The following is a 25,023-nucleotide window of genomic DNA, read 5'->3' as shown; positions in this document are numbered from 1 at the left end:
GTCGTTTTTACAATCGATTGGTACCAGAATCGTTGTGTTTGGCTTCCGTTTGCGAGCTCGCCGGATTTTGACGCCGCCACCGCCGCGTTTTTTCGTTTCCGGCTCGGTTGGTGGCGAAGCTGTGATAGAGGGAGACAGGGAAAGATGGGAAAGACACACGAGATGCTACGGATTGAATTCGTGGGAGAAACCAGGCCAAAACTCGTGTGTCAGCCGACTGGGTTCGTCGGATTCGTTCACCGGAAAATCACCGGTGACGGCGCCGGTGTTGTGTGGGTGAGGGGTTGTTCTTGGACGACCCGGGTGCGACCCGGTTCCAACCCGGTGTTCGACCCGGTTTCGATCCAAAAACCCCCAATCCTTTTCCCTGAATTATGTTTTTAGAATTTAATTAATTATTTTTATTTTATAATTTAGGAATTAGCTTTTACTAAATTGTAAAATCAATTAAAAATCAGTTTTAAATTCTGAAGATAAAAAAAAATATATAATTAATAATTTCAGAATTATTTTAGTAATTTAGAAATTCGAATTTTATTATTTATTTAATTATTTATTAGTTATCTAATTAATTAATAATTAGGTAATTAATAATTAGGTAATTAATTAATAAATAAGGATTAAAAATAATTAAATAATATGATTAATAATTCGATAATTAGTTATTATTACGAGTAATAATTCGATAATGAGAATTATTATTCGAGCGATAGTTATTCGAATAATATTGTAGTGATTATTTGTATCGTATAATTAAATACCGATAATTAAGTGATTAACGAATCTTATAAGTTTCAGTAATAATGTAATAGTTCGATAATTATGTGAGGATTGCGAGTAGCTCGTATTTATACGAGTAATTAATCGTTGAGTTAGATTATAATTCGAGCCCATAGTAGATATTCGATAAATAGCGTATCCGTTAATAGAATCGATCGATTATTTGTAAATAATCGATCTAATCGAATAAATATCGATAAGTTATAAATATTATAATAAATTGGGATTAATCCTGATAATTAGAGATTTATTATTTTAGATTATTAAATAAGCAATTATTAATTATTTATTAGTTATTTATTTATTCAATATTTAAAAAGTGATTAATTATTTCGATAATTAATCACATAATTTTTAATAAATCGTAACTTCTCCGTTTTAACTCCAAAAATTATAAAAAAATTATTTTTGACTTTGATTTTTCTTAAATAATTATTTAAAAATTATTTTAGGATTTAAAAGGTTGTAATAATTATCTATATTGAATAATAAATTGAATTATCAGTGTTTAATTCATAACAATTCAACCGTTAGTCCGATTTAAGTAAAACGAAGACCTCTAGACTCAGAAAAATGAGACGAATCCAATAAAAATAGTTGTAAGTTATAATTTATTCTGAAAAAGAGTGGTTTGGTGATAACTGATAGTTCGTAGGTCCTAGTAGGGATATAATTGAGCCGAATAAATCCCGAAAAATTATAATAAAATCAGATAAGACTAGTAATGCAGGTATAAGCCTAGAATTGATTCTAAAAATAATTATAAATCTAGAAATTAATTATGTGCTTTACGTGTTACGTGTTATATGTGATTATGTGAATAAATGTGTTGTGTAAATATATGTATATATATGCGAGTCAGATAGAAACGCATGGGTAGACTGATAAGGTTGCGTGATATCAATTAAAGATACACGTATGTAGTAAATTATCTAAACACCTATCTTTCCATGATTTGTTCAGTGTTAGCAAGGCAGAGCAAGCTAGGGTCAGAAGGCAGTAAGTTAAACCAGGTTAAGTACGCGCAAGGCAAGTTTTTTTTCCCCTATTCTAAATTCAGAATAGTGAATTATATTTCTTTTCTATCATATCAATTCTCTTTGATAATCATTGTTCATATACACTGTTGTCCATTTATTATTACTTGTTCCAGTTTCATTTCAATTCTTGATTTACCCAATTTATTGAATTCCCTGTTCATATTTCAATTCTTTTACCCTACATATATTCTGGTATATCCTGGTATTGGGATATATCAATAGCATACCGATTGTTCCGGATGCTCAGCCTTGGACTGGATGGTTACTATAAAGGCTGGGTTTTTCCCAGACCATTAATTAATAGGCCATAGTTGCCTGAGTACTCCTTATGTTGGTTGGGTCTATGCAGTTGGGTATAGATCCGCACTATATTCTGACTGATCAGCAGATTATAGTGCATATGTTGGTTCTTGTTTCCAGTCTTGTTCATTTGGCACTCGCCATCATTGGCAAATTATTATCATATACAGATACAGATGGTTGTTCAAACCAGCAGCTTATTGGTTCATTTATTTTTCTCTCTTTATAATATATATATATATATTGTTGCAGGCTTGTTGAGCAATTTTGGCTCATTTCTTTTATTGTCACTCCTATTGTTTTACAGTTAAGGTAGAGAATGAAACCCATCAGAACCCGCATAGTCAAGAAGCGAGTCAAGCAGCGGGACCCTCTTATACCAAGAGTGTTCCTTCCTATTCCCGAAGAGAGCTTTGAATTGCCAGATCAGGTGTAGCAGGATAAGTAGTAATGTTGGGTTGAATAAAAGTTTTGTGTAGTTTGAATAAAAGATTGCGTAGTGAAACTGTAGATAGAATAAAGTTTTGTAATAAAGAGAGTTCTTGAATCAGGTTTTATTTAGTTGGGTTTGTAATAAAGTGTAGTGCATGATTCTTGTTTCCAAACTCAACCCTTAAAAGATCCTGAATAGTGATAGTTCGGGGTAATTATTATATTAATATTCCGCTTGTGCAGGTATAGTTGGTAATTGTTGTTAATAATGCCCCAAATCTATACCCCGGATTTGGAGGGTGTTATAAGCATAGTTCGTGTAGCTTCAATGAGAGTCTTGTTCTTTCTTTCTACAACTCTATTTTGTTGTGGAGTTCCAGGTGTAGAAAATTCTTGTTTGATTCCATGCTCTTTGCAGAACTCTTCGATAATCGAATTATTAAACTCAGTGCCATTATCACTCCTTATTATTTTAACAGAATCTTTGACCAACTTATCCAGCTGTCTGACATGATCAGTTAGAGTAAATCCAGTTTCATTCTTCTTGTGCAAGAAGTACACCCAAGTGTACCTTGTGAACTCATCCATTATAACCATAACATATTTCTTCTTTGCAATAGACATGACATTGACTGGACCAAATAGATCAACATGCAGTAAGTGATAAGGCTCAAGAATTGATGACTCAGTTTTGCTCTTGAAAGAAGATTTTCTTTGTTTTTCCTTTTGACATGAATCACAAAGGCCATCAGGAGCAAATATTGATTTTGGCAGTGCTCTCACAAGATCTTTCTTTAAAAGATCATTTATGTTGTTGAAGTTTAAATGAGATAGTCTTTTGTGCCAATTCCAGCTTTCTTCAATTGATGCTCTACTCAACAGACAGATTGCAGAACCATCAGTACTTGTTGAAAGTCTGGCTTCATAAATGTTACCATGTCTGTAACCTTTCAGAACCACTTTTCCTGTAGAATTGTGATAAGTGGAATTTTATACCACTTAGAACGTCTTAAAATAGCTTAAATTGGTGTCTTGAAATCAAGTATTTTGTGTATTTGATGCGTTTTTCTAGTGTTTGTGCATTTCAGGGTAATAGTTGAATTTCGGAGGAGTAATCATCAAGAATAAGCCTTGGCATGTGTTCAGCATTGTGAGAGGAAAGAAAGGGGCAGATTACGGCGAAGAAACGGAGCAAACTCAGGAATTTTCCAGTAGGGTCCTGAGCGCCCGCTCAGCTATGCTGAGCGGCCGCACAGAAAGCTGAGCGCCCGCTCAGTTATGCTGAGCGGCCGCGCAGGGTCGGGAAAAAAAAGATAATTTGTTTAAGACTTTTACTTCTGTTTGGCTTCCAACTTCTATGTAATCTGAGTTTTATGGGTCTATTATATAAGTAGATTTGGAGACGTTTTCACGAGGTTGGATCATTGTATTAAGCAAGGAGCGAAGGAGATAAGGAAGAAGACCGTTTTAGCACACCGCAACAAAGAGGAAGCATATTTTCTTGTGATTCTTTATTTCGTTGTAAAGTTGGATGCGAGTTTTCTTGCTTTTGAACCTAATTACTCTTGTGACGTACTATGGTTTAATATAATTAGTTTAGTTATTATTCTCTTGTGTTTATTTATCATGTTTTCATATGAACCCATGATGACGATAAGTGCTATCATGGGCTAATCGTGATCATGGGGTCGTAACGGATTTACTATGGAATTATATAGTTATTTTTTTAATACCATAGTGTGTGATGATTGTATGATATCTAGTATTGGTTGTCCGTATTCGTCTTATGTGCGTCGTGAACATATAAGATAGGGTGTTAATCTTTTGTAAAGAGACGGTGGATCTCAAGATTTAGAACTTGCCATGCTAGCATAGATTCATGTATGATGTGCATGATTAGTGGGTAACTCTAACCGTTTTATTCGCCCTGTATAATCAAAAGGAATAACTTGTGCTTAAATCATTATGTTGTCAATTTTTGTAGACATATAGGGACTCAACATAATTGATGCCTATCCAACTTCTATCTTAATTGTGGATGTTTGGTAGAATGGTATTAGTACAATGAAAGTTGGCTTTTATCAGTTTCGTGTTATTCGATTAATATCATCACTGTTGCATGCTAAGGGTAATAACAATAACTATTGAAGGAAGTAGTAATGAAGTTGTGATCTCATGAGTGTTTTAATATTGTTAATTCAAAGTGGTAATCAAGTGGTTAATTTTAGTAGTTAATTGTAGTTAATATTTAGTCAACAATTCTAAGTGTTAGTGTCTTAACATTGAGAAGTAATTATACATTGGTGAGTGAGTTTAATTGAACGATAATTAGTCTGAGTCTCTGTGGGAATGAACTAGAAAGTTTTCTATATTACTTGCGAACGCGTATACTTGCATGTATTATTAGCGCGTGTTTCCGCCCTAACAAATTGCTTACAACTTCACAGTATTCTTCAAAGAAATCCACATGATAACCTTTGTCACAGATTAGACTTTTACTCAACAGATTTTATTTAAGTCCTGAGACCAGAGCTACTGTTTGAATGATGACATTCCCAAGATTAATATTGCCATATCCCAGAGTTTTTCCCATGTTGCCATCTCCATAAGAAACTTCTGGGCCAGCTTTCTCCACAAAGTATGAGAGCAGGGCTTTATTTGCAGTCATATGTCCTGAACATCCAGTATCCAGTACTAGGATGTTTATCCTGTTGCCCTGTAATCACGAAGACCACTAATGGTTAGTTTTAATGACCCAGGCTTGCTTGGATCCTTTGGCCTTAATAAGTTTGTTAACATTTGCAGCGGATTTAATATCAGAGTTTATGCTAACATGCTGTTTATCAGAACTTATATCAGACTTTGTTTCATATTTTACACTAGAAGGAATTAAGGCAACTTTCTTCAAAGAAGGTTTTATTTAATTATAATCATAGTATAAACTATGATATTCCTAACAAGTATAAATGGAATGCTATATACTACCACAATAAAAATAAGGGTTTTATGGCTTAAACCTAACAGACTGACTCTTAACTCCTGACGTAGGAGATAAAGAGTTTATATTCTTATTCTTCCTACAAAAAGAAGCAAGATGGTTAGAGTTTCCACAATTATAACATTTATTTCTAGGAGCATTAGGAACAGGCATATAATTATTTCTTTTATTCACACCTTCCTTTCCATTCCTATTTTTCCTAGATGCCTTAACCATGTTGACATTCCTTATTTCTTTCAGCTTATGTTTAAGCTGCTTCTTTGTCATTAAGCCTATATTGACTTCAGTTGGTTTATCCTGTTCTAATTTGTCAGAAGTTGACTTCTCCTTAACTTCTGTCACAGACTCTTTCATCTTTTCAGAATCAGACTTTACACTTTTAGCTACAAAGTTAACAGGATTTACCTTTGGCTTAACAGTTTTTTCAACAACAATTGGCTCAATTTGTTCAGTTCCCTTTTCACTTTTGTCGTCTCCATATCCTAAGCCCTCTTTCTAGTTTCCACTACTTAATAAATTCTGAGTTGTCCTGCCAGAGTTAGTCCAAGTCCTGATAATCTCTTTTTCTTTTTCTAACTCATTTTTTTAGAGATTTATTCAATTTCAGCAATTCATCTCTAACATAAAAAGCATCATCTCTCTCTTTCTGAGTTTGATGGAACATTACTAACTCCATTTCTAAATAATCATTCCTTTTCTTAAAAGCAAGATTTTCAAAATTTAATCTCTCACATGTTAAAGTTTGATCTATGTAGCTAATAAACATGGTTTTAAGATATAATCTCAACTCAGTAGTATCATCAGTATGAAAGGCATAAGTTGTTTGAGGTACCTTTAACTCAGCAGTTTCAGGACTGCCATCAGTATGTGCCATCAAGGCATAGTTCACCTCATCTTCAGAATCTGAAGTGTCTGTTCACCTTTTCTTCTTTGTGACAAGTGCCTTGCCTTTATCACTCTTTCCTTTCTTGTAGTCAGGAGATATTTGGCCTCTTTCACCACAATTGTAGCATTTGACATTTGAGTAATCTCCTTTGTCAGACTTTCCTCCTCTGCCTTCAGATTTTCTGAAACTCTTCTTATCAGAACTTCCACTTTTCCTAGAAAACTTCTTTCCTCTTCTGAATTTCCTGTAGGCTTTCTTTGTGATACCCTTCACCATAAGTGCACACAATTTCATCATCTCTTCATCATCATCTACTTCAGGTAAACTTTCAATTTCTGAATCATCATCATCAGAACTTGATAATTCTGAATCAGATTTTGTGATGAGAGCTTTTCCTCTGCCTTTCTTTGAGACAACCACTTTGGGGAATTCCTCTTCATCCTTAAGAGCAACTGTCCTTGACTTTCCCCCTTGTCTCTTGCTTCTTTGATCCATCTCAAGTTCATAAGTCTTGAGCATACCATAAATTTCATCAAGAGTAGTTTCATCAAGAGTAGTTTCATCAAGACCACAGTTGTCTCTTATAATATTAGCCTTCAAATCCCATCTTTCAGGAACAGCTAAAAGGAATTTTAAATTTAAATCTTCAAGATCATATTCCTTGTCCACATGTGATAGATCATTCAAGAGTTTGACAAACCTGTCATATAAGTCAGTTAATGACTCATCACTTTTTGAGTCAAAGTGCTCATATTCTTAAGTGAATATAGTCCTCTTGTTCTTCTTGATTGCATCAGTTCCCTGGAATCTTGTCTCCAAAGTATCCCATATCTGCTTTGCAGTCTTGCAGTGAATTGACCTGTTTGACATGACATTATCAATGGCACTATACAGCAAATACCTTACCTTTGCATCCTTGGCAATAGATGAGATATCTTCAGCTATATACTCACTTTTCTCCTTTGGTACGGCCTTTGTTGGCTGATCTACAACTACAACAAAGAGCTTGGTTGGCTTATGTGGTCCTTCATTAATTCTGTCAAGGTATTCTGGATCTGTAGCTTCCAGAAATATAGCCATCTTCACTTTCCATGTGGGATACTCAGAAGGTCTCAACATGGGAACCCTAATAGTCTCATATCGACTGTGGGTTTGAGTCTTCGGAGTTTTTTCAGTTTTGACGGGCTTGGTTGGATTTTATGCTTCTTCAGACATGATTGTTTTGGATCTTTACCGTATGTGTGTTAACAAATAGGCTCGGATACCACTTGTTAGGTCACACAACACTGTAGAAGGGGGTTGAATACAGTGTATAATACAATCAAGTCAATTTAGAACCCAAGTAACAGAAAACAGATGTATTCGATATAATAAACTCTGTTACAATGGAACTGTCCTCTCTCAGTGATGAACAAATATCACGAGTGTTGCTAGGTTACATTGTATGATCTTCTCGATAATGATAACACATATAGTGTAAACCTATGTCTGTGCTTATATAGTACACAGTTACAAGATAAGTTCTAATTGATATGGAATATAATTCTGTCTCCTAAAATATATCAATCAAATATCTTATATAATTTTTCTAGTCCTCTAACTCTTTCCTTGCATATCTTCTTCTTGTATTAGTCTCGATCTTCTACTGTTAATCAGCTTCCTTCCTTAACTGTAAGTCCTCTCATACTTTAGTTCTGATATGACCCTAAGTCCTGATATAACACTAAGTCCAGACTTCCAGTAAGTACTTGTTCCAGTAAGTACTGATATTTCCTGTTTGTTAAGATCTGAAAACTAAAAATGAAACATATTAGACATGACATCTAAAATATATCCAACACATATGTTCCCAAACCTAGGCATGAATGGTCAGATCCTGATATTGAGCAAGTTTGGCAAGATAAGAAGGCCACAAACATTTTGTTCAATAAAGTTGATGGTGATATGTTTGATAACATCATTAACTGTAAAACAACCAAAGAGGTTTGGGACTCAATCCATATTATTTGTGATGGTACTGAGCAAGTAAGGGAGAACAAGATGCAACTACTGATTCAGCAATATGAGCATTTCCACTGTGAAGAAAGCGAGTCCCTCACTAATATTTTTAGTAGATTTCAAAAGCTACTAAATGCTCTGAAGTTGCATAGAAGAGTCTATCAAACAAAAGACTCTAACCTCAAGTTCCTTAGATCTCTTCTAAAAGAGTGGAAGCCAATGACAGTTTCATTGAGAAATTCTTAGGATTACAAGAAGTTCACCTTGGAGAGACTGTATGGCATCCCAAAAACTAATGAGCTTGAAATTGAGCAAGATGAGAGGATGGAGAAAGGAAGGAAGAAAGGAGGGTCCATAGCACTGGTTGCAGAGTTAGAGAAAGAGAAAGAGATGAAGGTAGAAGCTGTTGAGTCTACATCAAAGGTATGTGAAAGCAAGGGTGAAGGGCTAGTAGCTGAAAATGAAGATCAGTTATGCCAAGATGACATGGATGATATTGATGAACATTTGGCATTCCTATCCAGAAGATTTGCCAAGCTCAAGTTCAAAAAGATTTTCCAAGATGACATGTATATTTTTAGAAAAAAATAAATTTATTTGGTTCGCTATTTTAACAATTAACTAGTAGTTTGACTAGTACTTCTTAATACTATTTAGTCCCATATTAATGTTATGATTTTTTTCAAAATAACTTATGAATGATCTGACAATAAAGATGTGTAGATCTTTATATATTAGTGATATGATAAAAATTTTAGAAAAAAAATAAATTTATTTGGTTTGCTATTTTAACAGTCAAATAGTAGTTTGACCAGTACTTCTCAATACTATTTGGTCCCATATTAATGTTATGATTTTTTTAAAATAACTTATTAATGATCCAACCATAAGGATGTGAAGATCTATATATATTAGTGATATGATAAAAATTTTAGAAAAAAATAAATTTATTTGGTTTGCTATTTTAACAGTCAACTAGTAGTTTGACCAGTACTTCTTAATACTGTTTAATCCCATATTAATGTTATGATTTTTTCAAAATAACTTATGAATGATCCAACCGTAAGGATGTGAAGATCTATATATATTAGTGATATAATAAAAAATTTAGAAAAAAAATAAATTTATTTGGTTTGCTATTTTAATAGTGAAATAGTAGTTTGACCAGTACTTCTTAATACTGTTTAGTCCCATATTAATGTTATCATTTTTTCAAAATAACTTATTCATGATCCAACTGTAAGGATCGGAAGATCTATATATATTAGTGGTATGATAAAAAATTTATAAAAAAATAAATTATTTTGGTTTGCTATTTTAACAGTCAACTAATAGTTTGACCAGTACTTCTTTATACTGTTTAATCTCATATTAATGCTATGTTAGGCCTCAATAATACTATAGAAGGGGGTTGAATATAGTATCTACAATCAATTCGATTATAAACACAAGTATGTAATAGAAAATAAGTTTATTCAATCTATCAAACTCTGTTACAGTAGGTTTAATCTACTCTCTCAGTGATGTATAATATTACTAAGAGTTGCTAGGGTTACAATGAATAATATTCTCGTGAATGATAACAGATATAGTGTAAACCCTAATCTGTGTTTATATACTACACAGTTACAAGATATCTCCTAATTGATATGATATGTTATGTTTCCTAAAATACATCAATCAAAGATTATCTACTGTAGTCCTTTAGTTGTATAACTCTCCAAGTATATGTTTCTTGCTTAGTCCAGATCCTCTCCTGTAAATCAGCCGCTTTTCATCCCTGAAGTGTATCCGCACTTAAGTTCTGATTTAAGTCCCAATGGATTAAGTTCTGATAACTTCCTGTCTTCAGCAAGTTCTGATTTCCAGTTAAGTTCTAATAGTAAGTTCTGAAACTAAACAAATCAGATTAGACATGACATCACAAATATATCTAACAATCTCCCCCAACTTGTAAATTATAAAAATATACAAGTTTATAGATTTGATGATGTCAAAAACATTTAAGTACAAATACAATGAGAGTTTATATGCACAACTAAATACAACTTACAGTCCATGCAGCTTTTACCAAATTCACTGAATCAACCTGAATCCATAATGATTCCTTACAAAGTCTGATACCAGCATGGTCTCTGCATTTCTTTAAACTTCAAGTAACTGAGCTTTGACTTGCTGCAGTTCTTCATCTTCAATATCACCAATCTGATATGTGGCAGCTATGAGTGCAGAAATTGGATTTCTTTCAAGTCCATCTCCCAGTCTGATTACCCTTGGATGTGTAGAATCTTCATTGTAGCATAAGCATCTTTCTTTCAGAATTACTTCTACATTAGCAGAATTCTTCCTCATAGGAATTTCTCTTCCTTCATCCTCAGTCATCATTGGAGTATACTCTGTTATTCTTACACCAGAAATTCTGAGTAAATCTCTTATTGCCTTCAAAATATATTCTGACCATTTCCTGGTAACAATAGAATTTACCTCCAGTAGATAATTAATATATTCGAGCTCTTTGACAGATTTCTTCAGCACATCAGAGACAGATAATCTATAAGTTCTTCCATCAATTAGAAACAAGATCAATTTCTCTTTTTCTTCATAATCATCATGAGTATACATCACTAGTTGAGAAGAAAACACTTTGTCAAGGTGTTTCTGTGTGATCTCTTCAAATGGCTTGTCAGTGAATTTGAATGGATTTCTAATATAAACTTCTATCCCAGTCTGGAATTTCTCTATGTCAGGACCTAATCCAGAAGTGTCTCTAGCTTGCTTGGCTTTTACCCCAAATGTTGCAAGTTGATTCAACATCTGACTTGTCTTAGACTGAACTGGAATAGACTTGTTCCATAGAAGATTATTCTTGTCTTCTAATGTTAAGCTGTCTACGTTAACTTGAGCAGTATTAGAGGTTTATGTCTTGATGAATTGGTCAGGATTTGCAGTTTCATCTGTAGCTTGTTGTTCTGAAATATCTTCAAGATTTATTAAGTTTTGAACTTCTTCACTCTGAATAACTTGAGCTATGTCAGAGGTTGTCTTAGATTCTTCTGTCATCCTCTTTCTCTTCAGAGTTTCAACTGTTTCATCTTCAGCAGCATCATCATCAAAGACCTGGACCATCCTGCACACAGGACCCATCAAAATTTGAGGAATCTTTATCTTCTGTTTCTTGACTATCTCCCCAACTTTTCCTTTTCCCTTCTCTTTGGGATCAGTAGTAGTTTGAGATCTAGTCCTTGATCTAGGAATCTCTGTGGCTGATCTTTCTCTTATCACAATCCCCTTTTTTTTGCCTTGGTGGCTTTTTAGCATCAGAAGCTTTTGACTTGGGTTTGCTCTTCTCAACACCAAATTTAGCTTCTTCTTCTCTTAATTCCTCTAAATCCACTCCTGGATTACCCTTAAGGAATAGTCTCTTGGCCAATTCTTCATCAACAGATTGAATTTGGGGATCTTTGTAGAAGAATGTTGCTTTCCTTCCTTTGAATTTCAAAGTCTGCAAAAAATTTTATGACTCTTAGCTTCCAGCTTGGACTATCACATCAGAAGTAGTTGTCAGAAATTGATCATCAGTATTTGAAGTATCAACATTTGTGTTTAATAAAGGAACATCCTAATCTGTTGGCTTCTTTCCTTCCTTATTCCTCCCTTGTATAGCAGATCTATCAGTGTTCTTGGTACCAGACAGTCTCTGATGAGAACTTGTCTGTTGAGTGGGAATTCTGCTCAACTGCTTCCCTTGACTTTGACCTCTACTCTTTTCAGAGTTTCCCTGGTCATCTCCATGATCATCCTTTTTCTTCAGTGTTTGGCTTGGTGAGCATTTGGACTTAACTACCTTCTCCCCCTTTTAGGCATCATATGTCAAGAGTAGAGAAAGAAGGAGTTCCACTGAAGATTGGATCTCATTTAACTGATTCTGTTGAGCATCTTGATTTTGTAATACCTCATCCAGTAGGCCTGCTACTTGGCTTGAACAAGGTCAATAGCATCCACTTTTTCTTGAATTGGTATGATAAACCTCTTCTTGTCTAATTTTGCATCATGGATAACTTATCAGTTGTTTCCTGAAGTTTATCAACCTTTACATGAGTCTTGGAGTGTTGACCTTGTAGAGTTCTTGTACTGAGAGCAGTGACCTTTAGTTGATGCTTGAAGTTAGAACTTGTCAGCAACTCATCAGCTTTTGAAACATGTTCTGTCAGAACATGTGGGCTGGGAATAAAATCAGTATCATTCCATTTATGCATCCACTCAGCCCCTCTAAAGGTTTCCCCCATGGAACTGGAGCAGCCTCTTCCTCAAACTGGAATAATGCCTCCTTTCCTGTAGGCACTGGATTGTTTACTAGAGCTGACTCTCTAGAACTTGCTAGAGTCTCCTCATCTTCAGATAACACCAAGGTGTGTGTTGATGTAGGAGACTCTGAAGCAGTTGTAGCTTTGTCTAAATTCCGATCTTCAGTTCCAAGATCAAGAATTGGTGTTGTTGGTATCTCAGCCTGTAAAATTGGAGAAGTACCAGGAGTTGGCTTTTTTGTAGTTAGAGCTTCCAGATATAGAACTGTAGGTATATTCAAATTATGAATATCTATTTCAGGACTTGTCTCTTGTTCTTCAACATCTACCTCTTCTTCCAATTCTCCATTGAGAAAAGAACTTTTCACATCCATTTGAAAGACTTTAAACTTCTTGTGAGCAACATAAGCCAAAAAGATTCTTATGGCTTCCAATCTAGCAACCGGAGCAAATGTTTCATCATAGTCAATACCCTCTTATTGAGAGTAACCTTTAGCAACCATCCTTCCTTTGTTTCTTATAATTATGCCATCACTATCAGTTTTATTTCTGAACACCCATTTTGTACCAACAATTGATCTGTCCTTTGGTCTTGGTACTAGGGTCCAGACTTTATTTCTTTCAAATTCATTTAACTCTTCCTGCATTGCTTGCACCCAATCAGCATCTTGAAGAGCTTCTTCCACTTTCTTTGGTTCAGTCTGAGATTAAAAGGAATGATAGAGATATTCATTTGTTGTTGCTGTTCTAGTTCTGACACCTGCTTCAGGATCTCCAATTATTAAGTCATGTGTGTCTGATTTAGTCCACTTCCTTGTAGATGGAAGTTAATCTCTAGAACTGGATCCTCCCCCTGTCTCCATCAGCATTTTCTGATGCTTCCCCTGAATTTATGCTCTCTGAGATTCTAGAATTTGAGTTGGATCCTTCAGGAATTGGAGAATTAGAGTTTCCAAAATTGTCAGAATTTGGCTCATCAGAACTTGATGAATCAGAACTTGAATAGCCAGTGACTGGTTCTAATGCTTCTTGAGAGTCTTGAGATGTGGTATGATCATCAGCTTGCTCCCCCTGAATAACTGCATTTTCCTTTGAAGCAGTTACCACAGTTTCAATGATATCAAAATTTAACCCGTCAGAACTTATAGATCAAGATTTAGGTCATTATAATTTACAGAATCAGAATTTACATCTTCATTTTCAAATCTCAGCTGATCATGATCATTGAAATCTTCAAGTCCAGTAATCTTTTTATCATCAAAAGATACATTGATAGATCCCATGACAACCTTTGTTCTTAAATTGTAGACTCTAAAGGCTTTTGTGGAAAGTGGATATCCAACAAAAATTCCTTCATCAGCTTTTAGATCAAATTTTGATAGCTGTTCAGGATGAGTCTTAAGAACAAAACACTTGCATCCAAATATATGAAAGTATTTCAGATTTGGCTTCTTTTTCTTTACCATCTCATATGGTGTTTTTCCATGCTTGTTTATGAGTGTTGCATTCTGTGTAAAACAAGCAGTCTACACAACTTCAGCCTAAAAATAGGTTGGTAGCTTTGCTTCATCAAGCATAGTTCATGCAGCTTCAATAAGAGTCATGTTCTTTCTTTCTACAACTCCATTCTACTGTGGAGTTCCAGGTACAGAAAATTCCTGCTTTATTCCTTGCTCTTTGCAAAACTCTTCCATGATTGAATTCTTGAACTCAGTGCCATTATCACTTCTTATTATTTTAACAGAATCATTGACTAACTTATCTAGCTGTCTGACATGATCAGTTAGACTATATGTAGTTTCATTCTTCTTGTGCAAGAAATACACCCAAGTGTATCTTGTGAACTCATCCACTATAACCATATCATATTTCTTCTTTGCAATAGATATGATATTGACTGGACCAAATAGATCAACATGTAGTAAGTGATAAGGATCAAGAATTGAGGGTTGAGTTTTCCTCTTGAATGAAGATTTTCTTTGTTTTGCCTTTTGACATGAGTCACAAAGACCATCAGGAGCAAATATTGATTTTGGCAGTCCTCTCACAAGACCTTTCTTTACTAGCTCATTTATGTTGTTGATATTTAAATGAGAGAGTATTTTGTGCCAATTCCAGCTTTCTTCAATTGATGCTCTGCTTAACAGAGAGATTGCAAACCCATCAGAATTTGTTGAAAGTCTGGCTTCATATATGTTACCATGTCTGTAACCTTTCATAACCACTTTTCTTGTAGAATTACTTACAACTTCACAATGTTCTTCAAAGAAATCCACATGATAACCTCTGTCACAGATTTAACTCACACTTAGCAGATTGTGTTTAAGTCCTGAGACCAAAGCTACTGTTTAAATTATGACATTCCCAAGATTGATATTTCCATATCCCAGAGTCTTTCCCATGTTGCCATCTCCATAAGAAACTCATGGGCCAGCTTTCTCCATAAAGTCTGATAGTAGGGCTTTATTTCTAGTCATATGTCCTGATCATCCACTGCCCAGAACCAAGATATTTTTTCATGTTGCCCTGCAATCACAAATACTACTATTGATTATTTTTAAGGACCCAAACTTGCTTGGATCCTTTGGCCTTGTTATGTTTGTTAGCATTTGCAGCGGATTTAGTTTCAAAGTTTATGCTAACATGCTTTTTATCAGACTTTATATCAGACTTTGCATCAGAATTTACACTAGAAGGAATTACACTAATTTTCTTTAAAGAAGGTTTTATTTAATAATAATTGTTAGGTCACACACACTGTAGAAGGGGGTTAAATACAGTGTTTATATGACGCCCTCAATCTCGGGGATAGGAAATGAGGACCCACACACCTTTAATATAATAATTATATAAACATAAACCCCGATTAACTACCAACAGGATCAAACAGGATAAAGTATGAGACAAGATTACAACTACCAACCATAAAATATAACTTTCAACCCCAAAATAAAATAAAATATATATAGTCGATCCCGACTTGGAACGGACAGATAACCCATTGTATCTTTACAACCTCCTGGCTAAGCGCTTTCTCACTCAAAAACATCTCTACCTGCTCTGGCAACTGGAAGCCCTCAACACGATAGGGACCACCAGGTACGCTCTTACGAGCAGTGCGCCTAAGCCTGACCATCTTCGTGCTTAACTGTCAAGGTTAGATTAAAACAAAACATATGAGTATAAAACTCAGCAAGTAACTATAAAGTAGTTCTATGATATGAAATCCACAATTTACTCTACCAAACTCAGGGCATTCTACTTTATCAGTTCTAGGTGGCAGATTTCCATCTTTCGGGTTAAGGAAGGGTTATGAAGGAAAAGTGTGGGGCTTTCATGGAACAAGGCTCAAAGCAGGGGGAAAGCCGACATTCACCACAAATCATTAAAGGATCAAAACAGATCTTTCAGAAAGGAAAGCAACAATATTTTCATTATATGGAATCAATTATATGATCAATATATTAAAATCAGGGTTCATGAGCTTTAAGCTCTACAATATCACAATCAACTCTTTTCAACGCAATATAAACCATTTTCATTTTCAAAGAATTCATTACTGAGTAGGGAGTTTCCATTCCTTTTTAAAATCAATATAGAACCCTTGATTGGACCATTTTATCTTTCATTTCATTATAATACGGGTGATCAACCCGTATCGACCTCCATCCGATCATTAAGGTACCATACAGCATAATTTCAGCCTTAAACTGGACTAGCCCTGCTAGCCTCTTACAATCCCACTAGCCTCTTACGTCCAATCCAATCCATCAGGAATTCGTTTGGAAAACCTTGAGTTGGAAAAAGTAGGTTTTCTAAATTCATTTTATCATTACCAAGAATATGAAATCATTCAGACTCTTTCAAGTCGAAACTCATTCTTAGATTCAATTTTAAGAAATCAAAGTTAAGGAAATGAATCAAGGATAGGAAAGAGCAATTCTAGGGATCTTGAATCAATGATGTCAAGGTAATTAAGTTAGAAGAATCAATATCTGTTTCAAGGATCAATAGGAAATATGGTGATCAAGGAATATGGTATCATTACAAGGGGTTCGTAAAGGTAATTATAAGGTTTATAATAGTTCATAGTATGACAATTAATTTGAACATGAAAGACAGGTTACCAAAGGGTTGAATCAATAAGCTTGTCAATAACAGTTTAACAAGATCAAGACAGGGTATCTCGAATCATTAACAGGGGTTCATTATTTTAACAGTTAAATACTCTACATGGTATGAACAATAACCTCATTATAACCATTTACACAAGTAATGAGAGTTACTTGCCTGAATTCGCTTTCCTGAAGGTTGAACTACTGCCACCTAGTATACCCTTCCCTTTCCTAGCCTGAATGCCCTCACGCTCCGAATCTACAATAAAAACCAAAACCTTAATTAGTTTCTCAACTCTCGTTCCTGAAACGATCACTCAATACGATAGCTCGATTATACTCTTGACTCAAATATACGAGTATAGCTTATACACATATGCACATAGCACATAACACATTCCTTTCTCATAGCCTTTATATCTTTATACTCATCAATCGACTCATACTTGCTTAACCTTAACTATTCTTCAAATCACACCAATATAACTCTTACGAGTACATGATTTATTCATAACTAAATCTTTTGCGACCAAAATTGTCACTTATAGTTCTTTAATATCAAACCACTTAATTCCCTTTTTCTTTTATTCCTTAATTTGACCCATAACATCATTTAATCAAACAAATAAATCACATATCTCCTAGAATTTCACATGTAATCACTTAGCAAGGTAATGGAACCAAATCAATTGTTTTTCTACTTATATACCATTCGGCTATAAACCTAAAACACAACCAAATGTACTCAATTTCAATCTCATATAATCAAACACAATAAACCTCTTTGGTATGTAAATTACAAGGGCCTTTTACGCAATTAAGCTTCTTTCTTTTTAATCCAAAACTGAATCATAATCACATCAAGAATCGAAAATCAACACCCTCTTTTAATTATCAAATTCGAACACAAGCATCATCCAATCAACGACATGCAACCAAGTTCTTATTAGTAACTAAGATAATTAGCATATAATCTCACAAAATTCCACTTAATTCTCTTTTTAACCATAAGACCCATTCGGGTTTTTCAAGAAATCACACATGCAAGGTTTTAAATCACAATTTCAACTTGTTTTACAGCTTATCTTAGACATTCAACTCATTTTCATCATGATTTTCGAATCACAAACAAAGCATCACTTAGTGACTCAAGCCTTAATCACATTATCCAATTAAACATGCATGCATTCACTATTTCTTCTTTTAAACCGACATGCAATCACATTTCTCACTAAATAAGCTTAGTTTATACTAAGATCAACTCACCAAATCCAGTTCCCCTTTTTATTAGTACAAAGCCGAACCAAAATCCCCAACATGCAACCCTCAAATTTGATTCCTTAAGCATCAAATCAATTACACAAATCCAAATTCTTTTAACACATTCATAGTAATCCATTTATCAATCACACACTTAAATTTCAAAGGAAGTACAAAACCCTTTTTGAACTTTTCAAGAAACCAAGACATGCAATAACTACATAAAATTTTTAAAGAGCTTAAAACTCAAAAATCACATTAACATATCATTTTCTTAAAATTCCACCGGCTCTCCTTGGATCATGGTCGGTGGTGGTCGAACTTAAGAGTGCCCATAACGGGTCTCCTCTTGAGTTTTAAACCACAAAATCGCTTGAATCTTCTCTTATGATCATGCATCAAGAAATCATATTTCCTTGAACATAACCATAGAGATGGAACCATAAACACTTACATAAACACTTACATGCAAGTGGTGTTTGAGTAGTATACCGAAAATAAAAGCTATAGATGGTAATATCTTTGAATTTGAGTGAGTATTCGGTGTTGCATGCAAGAGAGAGAAGAGAGATGGGGAGAGAGCCGACAAAGAGAGAGTGTTCGAGAGAGAGGAAGAAATAAAGTGAGGGAGAGGGGGGGATGCTCACGGGAAAAGAAAGAAGAAAGAAAGGGGGAGAGTGAGTTTATATTTGTATTAGGGCCAAGGGTATTTTAGTAATCTACTAAATCCCTTTTTGTTTGATTAATCCTTTCTTTTTACTTAAATAAGATAGATATCAAATATTGAATATATCCCTCTCGGAAAGTCCAGAATTATTGCAAATGACAATTTTAAGACGTAGATCTCGAAATTAGCTTTCCAACCATTACTCATAATAAACTTTTGAGCGAACGGTTGATTTTATATGATTTTCAAAAGTTTGTGCAAATAATAGCATTTTATCACATAAAAATCAATTTATAATGCAACGATCACCAAATAAATCCGTCCATCATTTTTAAAAAGTCTCTAGGACTATTGCGAAGATAACAGAACAAATCTCATGCCTTCATCTTACTCAGATAATTTTATAAAAATGTGTGAAGGTTAAATAAACCTTATTTAAATTAAATAATTCCCTTAAATCTATAAAAATGTCAACAGATCATGTAATCATGCATACAGACAAGAAAGAACACATACGAACACATCACAACTCATGTCTGATCATAAAATTTGTCCTTTTTTAATTTTATTCCTTTCTACGCGTATCGGGTCACGTTCAGCCTGCGGCCCGACGCTCAGCGTTTCAATTACGCTTCACAATATCGTTATCGACCAACACGTCATTAGAACGCATTACTTTACTCAAGAATTTCATTTCACATAATAACATATAGTTCATATTTTAAATACCTTAATCCCTTTTTAGGACGGGTTCCATTCTACTTGACGGCCCGACAACACAGCTTAACTCCTTAGCTGACTCTTTAAATTGGAACGCTTCTATTTACGCTCCTAGATTTTATTATACAGTAAAGATAATTAACCAACACTTAATCACATAATTATAATCGCATCAAATAAAGCATACTTTATTGACTTAATTACGTCACAAAATTCTCAGTCGTCACAGTTTACTACAATCAAATCGAATATAAGAACTCAAGTAACAACACAGATTTTATTTAACACAATAAACTCTGTTACAAAGAACTGTTCTCTCTCAGTGATGAACAAATTATCATGAGAACTGCTAGGGTTAGCAAAAAATAATAAACTCGATTATGATAACACATATAGTGTAAACCTATGTCTGTGTTTATATACTACACAGTTACAAGATAATCTTCTAATTGATATCAAATATAATTCTGCTTCCTAATATATATCAATCAGTTATCTTTTCTTTCAAGTATTCTATTCCTCATAGAATTCTTTTCCATGCATATTTCTTCTTATGTTTGTCTTTATCTTCTTTCCTTTCAATCAGCCACCTTCCTTATCTAAACGTCTCCTTAAGTCCTGATATTATCTCCTGATAAATATCTCCTGATAACTTAAGTTCTGACAACTTAAGTTCTGATATCTTAAGTCCTGACTTCAGTATAAGTACTGATTTCCAGTTAAGTACTGATTTGTCCTGTTAAGTAAGATCTGAAAACTAAACACAAATCATATTAGACATGACATCACAAATATATCTAACAATCTCCCCCAACTTGTAAATTAGCATAATATACAAGTTTAACAGATATTTGATGATGTCAAAAACATTAAGTACAAATGCATGATAATTTGACTAGATAACTACAACTTACATTCCTTGTAGCTTTACCATCCTCAAGGTCTGATAACAGCTTCAGTCTGTATACACTTCAGAATTTAAGCAGTTGTAGATCTTTGACTTCGCTTCAATTTCTGATCTCTTTGATGTCAGGAGTTGTTCTGAGATGGTTCTTCAACAAACATCTCTCAGCATATTCAAGTTCATTGACCATCCTCCTTTTAGCATTCTTCAATTCAACTGTATCTTTACCAGTTTGAAAGATAGCAGCCCTGAGATCATTTATTTTAGCTTTCCTTATATCCTGATCTAGTCTGATTATGTCGGATTTGTCAGACTCAAGATTGAATTCAAGTCCCTTAATACCAGAAAATGTAGTGATGATTTTAGCAGTTTTAGGTTTCATTTCAACAATTTCTCCACTGTGAGATCTGTACTTGGGACAGTATGGGCTGTCAGACTTTATAGAGTAAAGCTTCTTCTGTCTTTGAATATTTGATTTTAAATAATCTGCAACGCCATTTGTTGATCTGTTTTTCACTTGAAGTAGAAATAGAACATGTTCCAGTTCTTCAAAATACTTCAGTGGAATAGTATTCTTCCTGATCTGGAATACCCTCCCATCTGTCATAAAATATAACATCATATGTTCTTTCAAAACAGAATAATAAACCATTTATACAGATTCAATTTGATTCAATCTCTCAGGAGTTGCTCCTACACCTGGTTCACTTAAGGAAGTTGGATCATTGGTAGTATTGTTTACTCTCTTCTCTTTTGAACTACCCAATCCAGATTTGTCCCTTGCTTCTATTCCTATAACAACTCTTGCTTCAAAACCACTTGATATAGTCTTTAAAGATTGAGTCTGTTGAGATTTTGTGAATCCTGGTAGTAGCATCTTTAAAGGTTTAACATGAGCAATGTCAGAGGTTTCCTTTTTCTTATCTTCTAATATCAAGACAACTTGAGCTATGTCAGAGGTTGTTTGCTTCACTGTCATATCAGAACTTACTACATCTTGACTCTGAACAACTTGAGTTATGTCTGAGGTTGTTTGAAAAATCTTCTTTTGCATCAGAGTAAGATTAACATCTTCTTCTTCATCAATTATTTCTTCATCCATGACTGGCACATATACCTTTACAGGTTCATCAACTTTTTCTTTGCCCTTGGATCTTGGATCTACCTTCACTTGTGATTTAGCTTTGGTTGCCTCAGAATTTGTCCTTTCCGTAATCACAATACCCTTAAGTTTTGGAAGTTTCTTTTCAACAACAAAAGCTTTAGATTTGGAGTTGACTTTTTCTGCTTTAAGTCTAGCTTCTTCTTCCTTTAGACTTTCAAAGTCCATTACAGGATTTTCTTTAAGAAATAATCTCCTTGAAATTTCTTCATCAAGTTCCAGATGTTCACTAGAAGTTATCCTTTTTCCAGTATCAGAACTTATTCTTCTCCCAGTATCAGAACTCGTTCTTTGTGTAGAAATTTCAGTTATCTTTGCTGAAGAACCTTTGCCACCTCTGCCTTGATCATGACCTCTACCCATTCCAGAGTTTCTCTGGTCATCATTTCCATCATCCTTACCATTCAGTGATTGAGTAGATTTGCATTTGGATTTAATTACTTTCTCCCTGATAATCTCATATTTTTGCATAATTTCATACTTATTAATTGCTTGCTTTCATATTTAAATAAATTGATTTGTTGCATTCTCATCATTTTGTAGATATTTGGAAAAATGAGAAATGTGAAGAAAAAAAGGAGAAAAGGGCAAAAATGGAAGAAATATAATGTCACCAAGCAACTTAAAGAAAAAGCCAAACGAAAGAGTTGGTGGGAATCAAGGGTCAAGATCAACAAAGAACACCTCATACTTGGATGGCCAAGATTCACTTGGTGGGAATCTAGTTTTAGCAGCTTTGTTTCGTTTAATTTTTGTTAATCATCTTGGTTGTAATTAAGTAAGAATCTCTCTCAAAATTTAATTGGTCTACTTCGCCTAAATTAGAAATTAAGATTGCAAAAAATTACATAGTCTCTGCGGAACGAATCCTAAAATATTAAAATGAAAAATTGTGCGCTTGCAATTTAAAATGTATATTTTTGGCACATCAAATTTTTGGCGCCGCTGCCGGGGACTATAATTATTTTTCGCGCCTTAATTTTTAATTTTTTGAATTAGTTGTACTTGTTCTCTTTGTTTGATTTTTTTTAGAAAATTGAAGATTTGGAAAGCTCGTTGGAACTCTGAAAATTGCTGAGGCTCGAAGGAATTTTTGGAAGCTTGCTTGGGTAACCCATATCTCTCTCTTTTCGTATTTTTCACTAGTTAAAAAACAATTCACAAAAAAAATTGAAAATTTAAAAAAATAAAATAAAAAAATTGTTAGTTAAATACATAATTGTTGTATCATGCATTTTCTCACCTAGGAGCATATCATCTTAGATTTTATTTTCTTATTTTTAATTTTTTTGTACCTTATAAATTGTGGTGATTGCTGGAGGACCCAAGGTACGTTAAATTTCTTCTTTTCTTTAGTTATGACACGTAGTTTAGAGCATCCATAATTGTTTATCGCTTTTATATCTCACCGTGTGTTGCATCATTTAAATAAACTTTAAGGGCAAAACCACATCACAAGATAAGGGGAGGGATTTCATCACTCTTTCCTTGGCCCACAACAATTAAATCCATCATTTTGCATACCATAGCCTTTTTAATAAAATTAAGTAGACATTAGCCCCTAGGACTTCGCACTCAACTAGGAAGAAACCCTGAAATGATCAAATCTCTAAGTATTCATTCTTTGGTGTCTAGGCTAGCGAAAGCTTTCCTGGCCATTTAGATTGGTGACTAGGCTGGTGTTTAACCTCTTGGCAATGCTTGCACCTACCTGGCCAATCAGAAAGAATACTTGTAGTTTTTTGAATTTTATTAATATCTTTTTTTTAGGAGCAAGTCTAGAGTTTTTTAGGGAACCATAGATTTAGAATTTTTCTTTCAATTTTTCACCCTTTCTTTTGCGAGTTTTAAATTCTTGCACTTATTTACTACTTAATTCATATCATGTTTATGCGTACTACGTGGATTGGAGATAATTCATCTAGGTTAGTGAGACCAATTGAGCGTACATCCTCATCGGAATCCAAACCCGTAGAAATTCTTGAACCCGTAGTAAACACGGCAGTATCTCTTAAGGATCGTTGTTACCCCGCCCGTTCAACCCAACCTTCTTGTATTACTCTTCCACCAGTTAATTGTAATAATTTTAAAATTAAAGGTCATCATATTAGCATGTTACCTAAATTTACCGGGAGTGAAGGTGAGGATCCGTATCTTTTTATTCATGAATTCGAGGAGGTTTGTGCCTTACAAAAACTCCAGCAATTGACCGAGGATTCCATTAGGCTTAGATTAATCAATATCGCTCTTAAAGAAATTGTTAAAAAATGGTTATATAGCCTACCGGTTAATTCTATTTCAACTTGGGAGGGATTAGTAGTCATTTTTCTAAAAAAATATTTTCCAAACCATAAGACTACGAGACTTACAAATGAGATTAATCAATTTCATCAAAAGGAAAATGAGTCTTTTTGGAAATATTTTGATAGATTTAAAAATCTTTTGTCCCAATGTCCCCACCACGGAATAGAAAAGTGGAGACTTTGTAAGATTGTTTACGAGGCCTTAGATAGTTCTACAACCGCGTTGTTAGAGTCTATGTCTCAAGGCAAATTCATGGAAAAAGACGAAGATCGGGGTTGGGAATTTTTCGAGGAACTAGCGGAAAAGACCATGTTTTGGGAGTCTACTAGGGAGCCGAATAGGGAGCCTAGTAAGCACAATGAAACACTCGGTTCATTAGCTAACAAAGGCTTGCATTTAGTTGGTAATTCTATAGCAACCGAAGCGAAGTTAGCTACTCTCACTAGAAGATTAGAAGCTTTAGAAACCACTAATGCCCCTTCCCAAGCGTCTATGTGTGCGAACTATAACTCTCATAGTCATGAACCTCAAAACATTGAAGAGTTTGAGCAAGTGAATGCTATGTTTCAACCTAGACCTAGGAATGACCCTTTTGCACCCACATAGAATCCCGGGTGGAAGAACCACCCGAATTTCTAATGGACCCAAGGCCAAAACTACCAATCTCCACAACCCACTTTTCAAAAGCCTAATCCAAACTCTTACCCCACTTCTAGTCAAAATCCTTATCCAAACCCAATTCAAGCACCCTTGAATCCTCCCGGGTTTAATGATTCGGATAAGAGACTTAATTCCTTAGAAAAGAGTATTGAGGCTTTGCTAAAATCTCAAACTAATTTGACTCAATCTCAACAAGCCTTCATGCAAACCATGACCCAAGGTAGGCAATTATTGAATTCCAATGCACAAGCCATATCTAAGTTAGAGGTTCAAATGGGTCAATTAGCTAACACGATTTGTGAGCGCGAGAAGAATAAGTTTCCAAGTCAACCCGAGGTGAATCCTAAATTTCTGCTTAATCAAAGACCTCATGATGTGAATGTCATCTTCTCTCTACGGTTGGGAAATCAAGTGAGAAATCGAGTTGGTGTTGATGATAATGAAAAAGAGAATTCGAGTTCGAAACCTAATCCTTCACCTTTCAGTACGAGTC

The 25,023-nt window shown here is 34.5% G+C and overlaps 1 non-coding gene across 1 annotated transcript; it reads right to left on the bottom strand.

Moving 5' to 3' along the window:
• Positions 1 to 23,927: 23,927 nt before the first annotated feature.
• Positions 23,928 to 24,034, bottom strand: LOC141662832 (small nucleolar RNA R71). Its single transcript, XR_012550932.1, has one exon. It is a non-coding gene; the product is annotated as a small nucleolar RNA R71 (small nucleolar RNA).
• Positions 24,035 to 25,023: the final 989 nt, after the last annotated feature.

Source organism: Apium graveolens, chromosome 5 (assembly GCF_009905375.1).
Source record: "Apium graveolens cultivar Ventura chromosome 5, ASM990537v1, whole genome shotgun sequence".
NCBI classification, from domain to species: Eukaryota; Viridiplantae; Streptophyta; class Magnoliopsida; order Apiales; family Apiaceae; genus Apium; species Apium graveolens.
The sequence above is the reverse complement of the archived record's forward strand: the minus strand, read 5'-3'. Positions and strand labels throughout refer to the sequence as shown.